The 12,887-nt window shown below is 31.7% G+C and overlaps 1 pseudogene; it reads right to left on the reverse strand.

Annotated features, from left to right (window-relative positions):
• Positions 1-2,910: 2,910 nt before the first annotated feature.
• Positions 2,911-7,082, reverse strand: LOC131034670 (ADP-ribosylation factor 1-like; annotated as a pseudogene).
• Between the last annotated feature and the right edge of the window lie 5,805 nt (positions 7,083-12,887).

Genomic DNA, 12,887 nt, shown 5'->3' on the forward strand with positions numbered 1-12,887 from the left:
GTTTATTCTCCTTATAATATGATCATTGTGAAGTAGCTCTTGTTCCTAGTTTGCATGCATAAGCTTGTGATCCCTATTTCCGTACATTACATTTTGGTGAACCCAACATGTCTTATACTTGCATATTTTTTATTCTTACTTTTAAATTTAATTATTTCATAAAAAATGTAAATTTAGATGCATTCATTTGTTACTTATGTACTTGCATTACTTAATTTATGTACATGCATTACTTAGTTTATATACTTGCATTACTTAGTTTCTTTATTAATTACCTATATTGGAAAGAAATTTTTATTTCATTTCATTGTTTGCTCCATTGGATTAGACATCCTAGACAAAAAAATGGGACTTTTCAAAATCCTTTCATGTTGTCAATTCTGAGATAAAACTAAACCTTTGTCTGACTTGTCTGTTTATAGCGTTCTTCCTAGTATTATTAAAAGGAATAAGTTTGATGCATGTGATACTTCTTTAGCCTCATTTATATCACCTTACACCTCTCCTAGATTTTCTCTCGCTAATAGGAACATTTTAGTGTATGAAGATATTCTTAAAGCTTATCTCATTGATATCTCTTTTTGGAATTAATCATTGAGAAATTATGTTGATTATTCTCCTAATATGTATCTCTCCCACAAGAGTACCTTGGTGAAAGAGGATTGTATTATGGTACAAGAAGATATATAAATGACAATCCCCTCAATGAAGCTTTACCCTCTTCTCAATTTAATGACTTTCCATCTAGAGATGAAGCATTTATGAATTTTTCTTGTCCTCCTCCCAAAGTTGATCATATTCATGAAGAATTTTTGGTGCAAGTGAAATATATCACTAACAATGCTCTCTCTCTTGGAGTGAATCGAAAACCTGATTATCATGCAACAACACACATATAATACTCAAAACAAAAATCAAGTTTATAATATTCTTGGACCCCTCACCAACCTCTTCATCCTCCCCACTCGTATTTCACAACATGAGAGTATGATCTTGTTGAGTTGCTTTGGGCCACCCAAGCTAAGATCGCCCTTTGAGATGATTCAAACCTCACTCATATATGATGGAATGCTACAAGAAGCTTTAAAGATGATAGGTATTCAAAATCCTAAAAGACCTAATGATGTGACTTCTTTGTTGGAATGTATGCATGCAACTTAAGCTAATATTATGTTCTCTCCACATGAGTTACCATCTTTAGAAATCTAAAATCCATTTGATCCCCTCATGATTATTGTCCTTATAAATGGCAGTTCCATGAGATGAGCTTTTTTTGCCAATGGAATTCAAATACAATCTAAATCTTATCTTATATACTTAAGCTATGGTTTATGGATCAAAACAAAAATCATTTTTAAACAAATAAAATTATAAATTAAATCGATAGAAAAATGTCAAAAAATCATCAATTTACATTTTTTCAAATTTTTATAATTCACAAAACATATTTGAAAAATAGGATATTATACCAAGCTTTGACTTGTTCACATTCGATAATACATATCTTGAAATTCTATAGTTCATCATCAAATTCATAGTTAAATAGAAATATCCATTACATTTATAAATATCTTTGTTTTTGTTTTAATTTAATATTTTTATATTTATGTAAAATTTATAATTCTGATGATGGTATATTGTGTTTTATAGGATCCTTATTTTAAAACTATTAAGTTTATAATTAATAGTAATATTGACATGCTAAAAGATAAAAAGTTAACATTAACACATTCAAGCTATTTCACTCCACACCCTTTTCTATCATTGTAGAATGCCTTTAGGTATTAATTAAAAGTAACAAAAAAATTATTTATTAATTTAAAATTAAAAATTGATTTATTAATTATATTTGAAAAATTGAACGCCATAGGGTTGAGTAAAAATATAGACCTCACATATTTAAACGATTAAACAAACTAAATTAAATAGAATTTTGAAAGTAAATGAATAGATGTATAAATAAGATTTGCATAAAAATTAGGTTAAGAATTAAGATTAGGGTTAGAACTATAATAAGAATAGAGTTAAAAATAGGGTTACAATTATGATTAAAACTAGAGCTAAAATTAAGATAATAATAGAAATTAAGATTAAGGTTAAGATTACAATAAAACTTAAGAGTTGAAATTATGTTTAATTTAGAATCACAAATTAAATTTAAAAAACAAATAAAATTTAACATAACATTAACATTAAATTTAATTTAATTCAAATTAATAGTTTGAATTTTTTTATATTGAAGATCGTATCAAAAGTACATAAATTTCAGCATTCTTCCTAATTTATCTTACTTCTATATCCTACATCAACTTTATGACAAGGCAAGGTCATCTACAAATTAAAATTTCGTACAAACATTTATATTGTTGTAGATTTTCCTCATCTCTTTAGCACATATTAAATATTTCTGCTGTTACAAAATGAATCAGCATCATTCAATGGTGTATCTATGGCAGAAATATCTTCACTGGAACTTACAGCCTCCACAATGTATCTGTCCATCACCAGTATTAAAGTAGAATCTTGGTGCCCTCCGTTAATTGTTTGTATTTAAAAACCTAAATCATTTATGTAAACTTATTATTAAACATAAAATACTTGCAACAAATTCAAGTTTATGTTTCATCAACATTCGATCAGATCATATTTTCTGATACATCATCAAATTCTTATAATCGAAGAACTAACGAATTCAAGTTTGTTTGTATGCTGTTTTTGGATTTGATTGCTTGAATGAATCGTATGCTATTTCTGAATTTGATTGCATAAGTGGTTATAGATCTTGATCACACTCTCTGTGATCTGTCATAGAATGATAAAGAAAAAAATAAAGATAAAATCGATCAACATTACATAAACTTTTGAACGAAACCCACCTTCCTTGTATATTCATGTAAGCTTCAAACATGTCTACACATTATTAGAAAGCCAATCCAAGCCTTCATAGAGACCATCACCAGAAGTAGCACAGGAGCTCTGAACATGCCAATGGCGTTGAGTTAAAGAAGACATTTCAAGCTCCTCTGTGATCTCTAAAACACTCATTGCATTGGGAAAATCATTCTTGTTTGCAAACACAACAACAGCAGCATCTGCAAATTGTGCAACACATCTTTTGCCTCACTAATACGCTCCCTGTCATCACTGTCTATAACAAAAATAACGCCCTTGGAATGCCCAATGTATTCCTTCCAGAGGGGCCTGATCTTTTCCTGGCCCCCAACATCACACACAACGAAGGTAACATTCTTGTGCTTCACTGTCTCCACATTGAACCCCACTGTGGGAATGGTCTGAACAACTTCATCAAGGTTTAGCTTGTATAGGATTGTAGTTTTCCCTGCAGAATCAAGACCCACCATCAAAATATGCACTTCCTTGGAAACCTCTGGTATTCTGCTGGATTTGTTTTCCATCTTCTTCTCCTACTAAGAAAATAGAAAACCCTATTGTAGGAAAACAGGCCTCTACAATTTGGAATGCCTTAACAATGTTTATTGATACCCCAAATCATCCATTTAAATATGGTATGGAGTATATCAGCACTTATCGTAGAAATGTAGGCGGACGCATACTAATGTTTTCATTTTCCACTCATGATGAACCCGCATTTGAGAATTTAGGTTTACTTTGGCTCTACATTCTGCTTCCATTCCGTGTGTTTTTAACTATTTTGGGTTGAGGGTGTGTCTTTTATCACACGTCTTTTTATTCAAATTATGTATTATTATCTTTTCAAATTAATAAAAAATTAAATAGGATTTATTTATTGTATTAAAAATAAACATTAATTATCTTTATAAATTAGACTTCAGATTAGAGTTTGGTTAAAAATAGAATTCTATTTGCTAAACTCTACAATCTTACCAACTCATTTTATTACTTTCAAATCTTCCGAATATATTTCTTATAATAGTAAACTGGTTCAAGAGCTAACATCCAAGGACTTCAGCGAGAGTAAGCCATTCGGAAACTATAATAAACACAACCAGATAATCAATGTTCCTTGGACAATGTGCATATACAAATATCAGCTCCCCTCCTTCATAGTTAACACAAAACTCTACCCACATTGTGAACAACTAACCTCCAACTTTAGCTTGCCTGTTCCAGAGATCATAATGACGAATAACTTCATGGACGATATTTTTCAAAGGAACTCATGACTGCTTGGAGGGAAAAATAAACCTCTTTTCATGTGGGCAAAGGATCTTTATTTATATGTTTTACTTTTATTGAAAGAGTTATTTTTACTATTATAATAAAAAATACTTATTATGTAAATGGTTATATATTTAAGTAAATAAAAATAAAAATTAATAAATGATCATATATTTAAGTAAATAATAGTTAAAAATACTTATTGTGTAAAGGGTTATATATTTAAGTAAATAAAAATAAAAAATTAATAAATGATTATATATTTAAATAAATAAATGTTTTCATTTTTCACTAATTGTGGACCTTAGATTTACTTTGTCCTATATGTATAAATCAAGAAAGTCATATTTTTAAAATAATTATTATTTTAAAGTTAAACAAAAAAATTGTTTACAATTATTTATTTTGTATTTTATTAAAGAGTTATTTTATTTTTCAATAATAAGACAAAAATCATAAAAAATATTAGATAAAAAAATTAATTTAATTTTTACTTCATCCCTTATTTAATGTAAAAAAATAATTATTACAGTACATAAAAGGAGTCCACCTTTGAGGATGAAACCTACATACCTCACTGTATAGAAATATACTACATCCCAAAAAAGGTAAAAGATGTTAAAAAATTTACCCAAAAAACACCAAAGCATCCAAGGACTTTAGCACGAGTAAGCCATTTGAAGACCATAATAAACACCACTAGATAATCAGTTTTCCTTGCACAATGTGCATATACAAAATGTGTGTACAACTAAATGGAAGGGTTTCACATTTTGAAGAGATAGAGATTGCTTGGGAGGGAAAAATAAACCTCTTTTTTTGTGGTCTTTATTTATATGTTTTACTTTTATTGAAAGAGCTATTTTTACTACTATAATAAAAAATACTTATTATGTAAACCGTTATATATTTAAGTAAATAAAAAATAAATTAATAAATGATTATATATTTAAGTAAATAAATGTTTTCATTTTTCACTAATTGTGGACCTTAGATTTACTTTGTCCTATATGTATAAATCAGTAAGTCATATTTGAAAAATAATAATTATTTTAAAGTTAAACAAAAAAAATTGTTTACAACTATTTATTTTGTATTTTATTAAAGAGTTATTTTATTTTTTAATAATAAGACAAAAAACATAAAAAATGCTAGATAAAAAATTAATTTAATTTTTACTTCATCCCTTATTTTATGTTAAAAAAAATTTATTTTATGTTTAAAGAAGAGTTTGTTTTATGTTAAAAGAAGAATTATTTTATGTTTAATATATTTACTTTAACATTATTTTATGTATGATCTAAACAGATATTTCATTATTATATGTCATTCACTTTCTTCCTTTCTCAAAATCGCTCTTCTTCTCATTGTTGTACAAGTCTCATTTTACTTTTCTCTTTGTTCAAGCTATACTTTGGTTTTTGTTTTCCTTCACATCATATGAAAGGGTATACATTTTTATGCAACCAATGAATTGGCTTTGATCCAAAAAAACTATGCATTCAAATACTGCTTTATCCTTGTCCTTTTGGCGATTTGTGAATGAATGATCTGATCAATTCTTTCAAACTCTTTCTATGTCAATTAGTGTTCCCAATCTGTGCATCCAACAAATATACAACTTTATCTTATTATTCACTTGATTCACCTTCATGATATTTATATAAATCTGCAACATTAAATAATGGAGAAATATCAAAGCTCAATCATGAATGTACTCTACAAAATCTACTTTTAATGCACTCTTTCTACTCAAGTATGCACTATCCATACACCACTTGGAATGGACTCTTTCTCACACTTTGATTATAGAATAATTATATGTAAATTATGCTTGTGTCGATATAAAATCTAACAGTTTTGGTTTATAGTCAAACAAGCATTTGAACAAATTTCTCAAACTTCTATTGACAACTTCAGTTTGGCCATCAATTTGAGGAGGGTAGGTTGAACTAAAAATCAATTACATTCCCATCTTCTTCCACAAAAGTATGCCAAAAATGACCAAAAAATTTATATCCCAATCTAAAACAATACTTTTGGCAAGCCACGCAACTCTACTATATGTTTGAAAAACAATATAGCTATATAAGAAACATCACTACACTTATGAAATGTTATAAAATGGACCATTTTTAAAAATATGTCCACTAAAACAAAACTAAAATAATTACCTCTTTTTATCTATGGCAATTCGAAAACTAAATCCATGCTACTGCATTTACAGGGTATAATCAAAGGTTTTGCTTCATTCCCTTGGCATGTTGACATATACAAAAGCTTTACATCCTTATTTTTGTTATCTACACTCATCCTTAGCTAATAGTAACTCTCATTTAGCTATGACATTTTTTTGTACAACTCTCTCATACAATCAAAACCAGCAACACCTACTCTTAGCTCATTCAATAACAAACATCTCCTACTGAATGCATCAACAACTCTATTTGATTTTCCACTTCTATGCTTCAAAATAAAATAATAACTTTATAGAATCTCAACCCAATTCACATGTTTTTACTTAATTTACCTTGTATATTTATGAATTGCAATGCATGATGATTGATATACAACATGAAATCCTTTGGTACAAAATAATGTCTCAACTTTTGGAGTGCTTGAACAATTGCGTACAAGTATTGATCATATGCAGAGTACTTCCTCTTTGCCTTATTTAGTATTTAATTGAAGTAAGCTATTAGTTTTCCCTCTTGACTTAGAACTCTCCTGATCATTGTCCCACTTACATCACAATCAACTTAGAACATTTTTTCAAGGTCAAGAAGTGCTAACATGAGCTACTTCACTACCTTTGCCTTCAAAATATTAAAACTCCTGTTTGTTGTAGTTGTCCAAACAAATTCTTTTATATTTTCATTCATTGTCTCTATAATCCATGCACAAATCCCACTAAAAATTCTAGTAAACTTCTATAGAAGCTTGCTAACCCATGGAAGCTTCTTGCTTCAAAATATGCTTCGATGAAGGCTAATCAACAATTATTTTTACCTTTTCTGGGTTTATTTTCAGACCACTACACCTTTTTTGGGTCCATTCTGAGACCACTGTACTAGAAACCGCAAAACCCAAATACACCAATTATTTGTTCATAGAATTATGTACTTTTTCATCACAATTAACTTCTCTTTTAGCCTTTGGAAGACTGCTCTAACATCCTGAAAGTGCTCTTCTTTTGTCTTACTAAAGATCAAAATATCATCTAAATATGCAATCACAAGCTTACTAAGGTAGACCTTCAAAACTTCATTCATCAACCTCATGAAAGTGTTGGTTGCATTCATAAATCGAAATAGCATCACCAACCATTCATACAATTCATGTTTGGTCTTGAACGTGGTCTTCCATTCATCAACCTCTCTTATTCTTATTTGATGGCAACCACTCTTCGAATAAATTTTAGTGAAATATTTGGCTCAACTCAAGTAAAATATTATATAATCCATTATTGGCAATAAGTACCAATACTTGATGGTTACCTTATTAATTGCCCTCAAATCTATACACATTTACCAATCTCCATCCTTCTTTGGTGCCAACACCACTATAATCGCGCACATACTCAAACTTTCTATAATCAGTACCTTAACAAGCAACTCTTGCACCTTCCTATTTATCTATTGATTCTCTTTTGGTGACATTCTATATTGTGCCTTGTTTTGAAAATGCATTGAAAATCAAATCCATACAATGACGAATACTTCTCATAGGTGGAAACCCATCGAGCAACTCCTACATCAATAAATTTTTGCATACTTATCCAAAATCTCTTGTACTTTCTTTTTGTCATTTCATCCTCTTTATTTATTTTCCCAAGTGCTACAAATTTGTGAACTATAGAAAATCATGATTTCTCCTATTTGAATTCTGTCAAAAATTGCTTTCCACTAACCAAACATACCTTTAGTTTGCCTTCAATCTCCTATTCTCTATTTTTTTATTGTATTGAAGATGTACTCATTTCCATCTTTCTTGATTGCATATTTATTCTTTTTACCATCATCAATAGATTCCCTATGAAATTGTAATGACTTGCCTAGGAGAATAATATATATCTCCATTAGCATTATGTCACACATGACTCCGTTCTTGTATTTTGCAATCTAAAAACTCACAAAGCTTTCTTCATTCATCAATAAGTGATACTCTTTTTATAACCATGAAACTCTATATTGGGTTGGGATGCTTAACTCTTTTCAATTTTATCTTTTCACTATTTCCTTAGACATAATATTATTGGTACTACTATTGTCCACAATGACAATGCGACATTTTTCGTTCACCTTACACCATGTTCAAAACAAATTTTGCCTTTCGATTCACTCTGATTTCTCCTTTTCTAAATTCAACAACACTCTTCGCAACATCAATGATTTTCCATCTTCAAGGTCTTTTCCATGCTTAGTGATCTCCTTCTCATTATCCATGTTTATTGGTCTTCTCATTTTTAGATGAACTCTTGCCTCCTTTCCTCAACCTCCATCATGCTAGATTTGTCGATATTCAAATGCTTGATGTCCTATTTTCCTACATTGGAAACTTGTACCGCTGAAACTTCTTCCTCTACCTCTTCCAAATGAAGCTCTTCCATGAGACTAACTTCTCCTTTTCCTCTAAAGAAATCTTTTTTTTTTGTTACCTTCTTGCATGTTTGGACTTGATGTACTTTCTCTCTCTTGCTTGTTTTGAGTTATTTTTTTGGATTGAGTTAAACCTTCTTGCATGTTTGGACTTGATGTACTTTCTCTCTCTTCCTTGTTTTGAGTTATTTTGTTGGATTGAGTTTCTCTTTTTCTTTCAAGGCATATTGGTATGCCTCTTCCACAATATGCACATTAATCAAACTTGTCTTATCTTGGATGGATATGCATAGGCCATTTAAATATTTTAAAACTTGTTTGGTGTCATTTTCTACCTGACTAGCCCCTATATTTAACTGATAAAATTATTCAGTGTACTCCTCAACACTGCTCTCCTTTTGCTTCAAATTTTGGACTTTTCTAAACAATTTTATTTGGTATATCAGCAACAAAAAAACTAATTAAATTTTTTTAACCATTTGATCACAAGATCTAATTTTATCCTTCCTTCTTCACTGCCTATTTGTTTGTAAGTGTTCCCACCACAGGGATGTATGCCCCTTCAATTTGATGCATGCATACTTAACCTTTTAATCTTCATCTATATTTTCATATTCAAAATATTTATCAATTTCAATAATCCAAACTATAACTAGGAAATTAGAATAAAGCATCAAAAGCATTAACATTAGGCAACCACAAACCTAATTGCAAATGAAATAAACTTCTATCACATTCAATGAAAGAATTGAAGATAAGATGTAAGAAAAAAATGCAAACCAAACAAAATCTCCTTCAATTGACCTCCATTGTTTCTCTTTCTCCTTCAAATATGTTGTGGATCTCAACTACAAAACACAATTGCAAGTGAAAGGAATATTTGCAGGCAAAATTAATAACGTAAGGATACACGAAATGTGGTTGAAAATCAATGAGAAAAGGGTTCAATTTATAGAAAAATTGAGATTGATTGGATGGCTAAGATTGAGAAGATTTTTTGGTTAGATGGACGAACCTGATTGAGTACATAATAGAGCTGCCACTCAGGGAAAGATGAAGATAGAAGAAAGAAAATGGGAAGATATTATGAGAATAAATAATCAAATCTTTAATTATCTTCTCATAAATACCAAATTAGCAAGTTGAAAATATCAAGAAGATTTTAATAATCTAAAATCCATCTGGAGGGAGGCCACTCCCTTCTACACCAATCACCCTAAAGGAAAGGGTGGAGCTACTATATTATTAAACCCTAAATGGGCGAATAAAGTTGTTAAATGAGGACAATCCCCTTGTGATAGGGAAGTATGGGCTATCATACAAAATGACAACTCTACATTTGGTCTCTACTCAATTTATGCATCTGATGACTAGGGCGATGTGGGAATGGCTTGGAAAATTGGAAGACATCCCCTAGCTCTTGGGAGGGGACTTCAATATGGTAATTAATGCACAAGATAAACAGGGAGTGAACAAGGTGGAATGCAAAGGTGCTGAGATAATACACTAGGAAAGAATGGTAAACAAGATGAGACTGACTGACCCGATAGCAGGAAAGAAGGGAGAACACAAGTCAATATGGTACACCTAGTGTAACCACCAACAGTATAATAAGAGAGTCTACTGCAGACTAGATAGGTTGTACTTCAATAAAGACTTCTTCAAAATTGTTAAAAATGAGGAAGGTATTCAATATGCTATCATACCATATACACTATCAGATCATCACCCTTTTATGATTGGGCTAAAGATAACTAATGGTAGAGTGGCCCCACCAAGCCCTAGCTTGAACTTTAGAATGAACACTAGTCTTATAAAGGATGATGACCTAAAATGTGCACTTTGCCTGGTCAGAATGTTTAATAAATATGGCAACTGCCATTTGTCCAACATTGATAGATGGAACCAAAATGTTTTAACCTGGACCTCACTTTGTCAGGTTGTGGGTAAAAAGATGGCTAAAGATGCCAGAGCCTCTGAGATGCAATTGCATAGTGCCCTACAAGTGGCTGAACTTGATCTCCAAGAGGATCCTAAGAATGTAGATCTCACCAATCAACTAATTAAGGCCACGAATGATCTTAGAAGACTGCAAAAATAGAAAATCAAAGGATGGAGAACTAGGGCCAAGTTAAATTGGCTAGATACTGGGGATTGAGGATCTAAATTATTCTTCCAGATTCTTAAAATGAAACAAGCAAGAGAGAAAATAGACACCATATGGGAACAGAATAAGAACCTCTCTAAGCCAACTTAAATTCTAGAATGCTTTTCTCAGTTCTACAAGCAATTGTTCTCTGCAGAACCAGTTAGGGAGGAGCAGGATAATGCAAGAAAGATAGTCATGTCTTTGGTCCCCAAAATTCTTGATGAGGAAGATAGTAAGATGCTTGAAAGGACTATTTCTAAAGAAGAAATCAGGAAATCTATATTGGCCCTCAATAATGACAAATCCCCTAGCCCTGATGGATTTCTGATAGAATTCTACAAAGAAAATATTGAATGGATTGTGGATGATCTGCTCTCTCTCTATACTAATGCTATCCACATTGGATCCCTGGGAGCAAACATCAACCAAGGTTTGATCAAGCTCATCCCTAAAGAGGGTGACATAACCCTAATTAAAAAATGGAGACCTATTATTTTGTTGAATGTGTCATATAAAATCTTAGCAAAATTGACTGCAAGTAGATTGGAGGAAATCTTGCCTAAGATCATCAGTACTACTCAAACAGGGTTTGTCAAAGGATGGTATATACTGGAAAACCTAATCACATGTTGGAAATCACTCCACTGGGAAAAGGAATCAGGGCAAAATGGAGCTATGTTACTCATAGACTTTGGGAAAGCTTATGATAGAATAGAATGGGGATATATCATTCAGATGCTTCAATCATTAGGATTCCCCCTTGGATTTTGTAAACTGGTCAAAACACTATTATGTGATGCCAATGCCTCCGTGGAAGTAAATGGGATGAGATCCTCCAACTTCACACTAACTAGATCTATCAGGCAAGGATGCCCCTTAGCTCCAACCCTATTAGTCCTAGCTGCTAATGCAATGTTCTACTTACTTAAAGACTCCTCTATCACTCCTCCTGTTATGGGCATATCCTTACCTAACAAAAAGGAAATCTATAATGTCCATTTTGTTGATGATACTACAATTTTGATTAAACTCGAGGAAGAAAACCTTGCTGCTCTGCTGAAAAATATAGATATATTTTGCCTAGCCTCTGGCAGCAAGATAGCTATGCACAAATCCAATCTCCTTGGCTGGGATGACAACCCCCTGAACTGGTTTTCAAAATTTTCTCTCAACTGGATGGGCCCTACACAAATTGTAAAATATCTAGGCATCCCATTCTATGTCCTTCCAAACTTAAAAGAAATGTGGGAATGGGTAAGAAATAAGATATAGAAGAAACTCTCTAAATAGAACAAGAATTATCTGTCTTTGGCTGGAAGATTTCAAGTTTGTCAAAAGATATTGGCATCATACAATATCTATTTGTCCTCTGCTTGGCTCTTTAAAAACTACCAATTCAGTCATATCCAAAAATAGATTAGGGAATTCATATGATTAGATGGAAAAGGTACTAGGAAGCAATATGCAATGAAATGGGAGTGGTGCACTATGCATAAGCTTTCTGGTGGGATGGGATTAAAAGACCTCAAACTACAGGGCATTGCCCTCACCTCCAAGTGGATTCTCAAGACCATGGACGGGGATGAGCCATGGAAAATTCTATTAAGAAATAATATTACATCCTCAGTTCCTAAGAAAGCCAGGAAATGGAAGAATCTCCCCATGGTTGACCTTCTTCTTAGACAGATTGAGGTATCCCCAACTAGCTCTAAGGTCTTTAAGTCCCCATGGAAAGCCTGGGAATAGGTGAAGCACTTGGTAAACATCAAAGTGAATGGAACTATACAGGGGCAGATTGCTAGTAACAGATCAATATGGTGGAATCTATCTCATAATGGGAAACCCTTAGCCAAGGCTACTCTGCACTGAAATGGCACAATATGGAGATTAAATGTTTTGATCAGATAATTGAGAATGGCTAAATGAGATCATGGAAGGAACTAAAACTTACCATCTCTATCCCGATATCCCAAGACCTA

Source organism: Cryptomeria japonica, chromosome 5 (genome assembly GCF_030272615.1).
Source record: "Cryptomeria japonica chromosome 5, Sugi_1.0, whole genome shotgun sequence".
NCBI lineage: Eukaryota > Viridiplantae > Streptophyta > Pinopsida > Cupressales > Cupressaceae > Cryptomeria > Cryptomeria japonica.